Below are 4471 nucleotides of genomic sequence, written 5' to 3'. Positions count from 1 at the left end.
TTTTCTACCATTTTCCATTTCCATTTCCAGAGCTATGAACAACTAAACCCCCTTTCATTGGGTTAGGGAGCTCTGTTGTAATTTGATGGATCAATTATAGTTCTCATTCTTCCTCCTCTTTCTCTTTTCTTAATTTACTAGAATGCTTTCGATCTTAATTCAATTGGTTAGTTGTCTTGGAAAAGAAACTCTTCATAATTGGATCTCCTCTGAGCCTTGGAAAAGGGATGAGGAGATCATGCTAGAAATGCTTTCTCATGTTGGACCAAATTGGGGTTTAGACGGATATAGTGACATGTAATCCTCCAAACACTTTGATTTGGAAATACATGTGGTATAATCAGTGACCATACTTCATCTCTTCCCATGAGCAATTAAATCAAGGAATTGGGCAATTATTCAAGCTTAGAGAGATTGGGTTGCCAAGGAATTAGGATCCAATCACCTAAGATTGCCAAGGAGATCAATGAATGCATTGATTAAGGAAGAGATGATAATAAATTTGATCCGGAGAATGCAACATCTCCTAAGCCTAATGAATCCCCCATTTCTGATCTTACCTATTCTCTTTACCTTCTGCCATTTATCTTCATGCTCATTTCCCTAATTCTCCATCTAAGATTTTGCAATATACTTTCTACACTTTACTTTTTCGCTACTTAATTTTCTACAATTTTCAACTCAATTTCTGTTAGCTCAACTAGCACATCCTTCCAACTAAAGTTGCTTGACCAATCGATCTCTGTGGGATTCGATCTCACTCTATTGTGAGTTTTTACTTGATGACAATTCGGTATACTTGCTGAAGGGAAATTTGTTGAGAGAGAAGTTTTCGGGCATCACATGGCTACAAGTCACCCAAGGAAGTGGAAGTGCTCCTACTTGAGGATGCACCAAAAGAAGAGGAAGCTTAAGCTCAGGACCGTCCAACTTAAGGACGTAAAAGAAAAGTACCAGGTGAGAGACACCCCACCACGGTATGATCATTCTTGTATATACTTTCTTGCTTCTAGCTTAGATTCTTTATGAATTTTGTGATTCTTGATGTTGTTGAGTTTGTTTTGATATGTTCTGATATGTTAGGTTTTGTTGAATTTGTTAGATTGTTGTGATATTCATTAGAATCTTGTCAATCTTAGCAATTTTTGTTGTATTGGTTGTGTTGAGGAAAATGCTTCGTCTTGAGTATTGTATGATTTTGTGAGTGTTTTCTCAACTTATCTAGCTCATTGAATGCCAAGAATGTGCTTAATTTGCATTTTTCTCTCTTTAATTTCTCTCTTTAATTCTTGTTTAATTGTAGTTTCATTTACATTTTCCTGTTTTATTGCCTTTAATCTCTTAGTTTCCTTTGTTAATTTTACTTTCATGCTACTTTTAGTTTATGAACACTTGTCACTTTTAATTTCATTTAATGCAATTTTATGTTTCATGCCTCTTTATTTGCTTTATTGAGTTGCTATCTTTATTTTCCTTACTTGGTAGTTGTAGCATTTATTATTCCTTGTCATTTACCATGCTTTCTTTTCATACCCACCACGTGTTTGATAAAATGTTTGGTTGGATTTTTACATAAGTTTTTCTCACTCTTGGTTGAGAAATTGAGTGGTTTAGGTGAACTTGAGTGGTGGATGTCCATTCCACATTGTGTGAGGATTGTTAATTAACTTGGTTTTCACTAACGCTAGCCTTTCACTAAGTTAATTAGTGAGTTGGCTAGGACTTGTGGATTGAGGTTAATTATGCCTTTTTGACTTATCATCGATGTAGGGTTGACTAATTGGGATTAATTCACACACAATTACCATGTCTGTGGTCCACTACTAGGATAGCAAGCCCTAATTACCCAATCTTCACCAAGAGCTCTTTTAGTATTTAAATTCTATTTTCATTGCTTTTACTTGCCTTCATTTAATTTCTTGCATGTTAAGTTACCTTCTTGCCTTTTAATTTCTTGCCAATTGCAATCACAACCACAATCCCTCATAGCCAATAATATGACACTTAATTGCAATTCCTAGGGAGAATAACCCGGGACTTAAACTCCCGGTTATTTTGTATTGAATTTAATATTTGATTGATGGTCAAATTGTCGGGTTAGGACTATACTTACAACACCAATTCTATTTTGAGATAAAATTCCTAACCTATGCAATTTGGCCGTTGTCAAATTTGGCGCCGTTGCCAGGGAGTTGCAATGGTGTAAAGTTGTTGGCTATTGTATATATGTTAATATGTAAATAGCTTGCTTTTTGGTTGTCTTTTGTTTTTGTCAATGGTTAGATTTGGGATCCCGGAGGACATTGGACATTCTAGCATTGGTGGAAAATTCAAGCACAAGCCACCATAGCAAAGTCTCTCCCAATTGTCTAACTTAAAGACATTAAATAAAAGTGCTTGCTAACATCTTTCTAACTCTCCCTCTCTTTGAGAACTTGTTTGTTTAATTTTTGCTTCTTTTAGTTAGCTTAGTTTGGTAGAAATTTTGTGTTGATCCTGTAGTTTTAGGATAGAATAAGCTTTAGGGTTGAAAATGCAATTTTGGACATCAAGTTTGGAGCCTTAGAGCTCTAAAAAATTTTGAGAAAAATAGAGCATGTGTGTGCGCACAGACCTGTGCGTATGCATACAACCCCAATTTTCACGTTCTGTGCACGTGCACCCACCTGTGCGCACGTACACCAGCTTGCACCCCTTCTGGTAGGAGCGTTCGCATGTCTTATGTGTCCGCACCCTTTTCTTTTTGCGCCTTGTGCGTGCGCACGGACCTATGTGCGTACGCACAGATGGCAAGATAGCTAGCAATTTTGACGTTTCATATTTTAAAAAAATGCAAAATAAAAAAAGAGTGTGTTTTGTGCGTGCGCACATGCTGGTATGCATGCACACTTCTTGATCTCCCCTCTGTTCAGAGCACTCGCGCACACTTGTGCATCTGCTCACCCTCCATTTCTTTAACTTCTGTGCGTGCGCACAAGCTTGTGCACATGCACATGTCTTGATCCCCTCTCTACTTGGAGCATTCACACGCCTTGTGCGAGTGCACACCTTCCATGCTCCGCCTAGTATGCGTACGCACACAACCCTGTGCGTACGCACGTTCCTGTTTTCTCACCTCTTTTCTTCTCTTCTCTCTAATTCTTCTCTTCTTTTCTCTTATCCTCTCTTCTTTCCCTCCTCTAACCACCATTCACCACTATAATTCACCACCCATCACACTCATCTTTAGTTAGTTAGTTTGCTTGTTAGTTAGTTTTTATCTCTTAAGTTAATTAGTTTAATTTCTTGTTTTGGTGCTAAGTGTTAGATGATTGAGTTGATTGTTTGACTATGTTGAGATTTTGCTGCTGGAATATTGATATTATTATTGCTATCATTGTTGGATATCTTTGTTGAGATTATAAATTGTTGCTTGGTATTGAGTTGTTAATCTTGACTTTTGCGCATACCAAGTGCTCATGTAATGCCCTTAAGAATGCTTTTGGATTTCTAAATTGCATGTTTTGGCCACCATGTGATTTGATTTCATTATCTACTATTAGGCAATTTGTAGGAAGTTAATGCATTTTTTGTTAGGTAATGTTTGTTATGATTGCTTTTTTTTATCTATATCACATATTTGATGCATTAACATTAAGAATTGTGAAATTGGATCATAAGCTTACCTAATGACCCTTTTTTTTAGCTTTTTAAGCTTTGTGTACTATGCTTGCCATGCTTTCCACTTTATGTCAATTAGGTGTTACTTCATGATACAATTCACAATTCCTTGATTCTTGCTTGAATACTTTTATGCTTCTTTATGTCTTGTTTGTTTTTCTTAACCTACAAGTCTTTTAAAGTATCTCAAGCACACTAGAACGAGTGAAGTGCATGCCTCTTTGTTGTAATTGTGACCTAGCTTTCCATGCTAGAGTGTGTGTGTGTTCTAAACTGGCAACTTAGAATATACACACTTATTTCCTACATGTCACAAACTAATTCACTCACTCCTTCTAGTGAATACTACCTCATTCCAACATTATATGCTTCCTTGTTTTTGCATTTACTTGTATAATCATCCTGTTTTCTATTTTTCATGGATGATGCATCATAAACAACAAGGGAAGCAAGAGGAAGAGCACGCAGCAACCGATTGATCCGCCAGCTGAAGGTGGCAATCCGAAGTCACCATACCCCCCTTGCTCACCTTTGATTGCACAGAGGACCATGCAAGCCTTTAAGTGTGGGGAGGTCGTCTCCGATCAGCAACCTTGGGTGACATACTCTAATCCCAAACACTCTCACCTTTTATCTTTCTTAGTTGTACATATTTTAGAGCTTTAATTGCATCTTTTCTTAGTTTATTGCATTTCCTTTCATACATATATAATAAGCTTAGTTAATTTAATGAAATTTTCCAAGAAAAATATTCTCGATAGGGAATTGATATCCTAATTGATTTGAGTTGAAATCTTTTGAAACTTGCATG

This window comes from Arachis duranensis, chromosome 10 (genome assembly GCF_000817695.3).
Source record: "Arachis duranensis cultivar V14167 chromosome 10, aradu.V14167.gnm2.J7QH, whole genome shotgun sequence".
Lineage (NCBI taxonomy): Eukaryota > Viridiplantae > Streptophyta > Magnoliopsida > Fabales > Fabaceae > Arachis > Arachis duranensis.
This window is presented reverse-complemented; position numbering follows the sequence as displayed.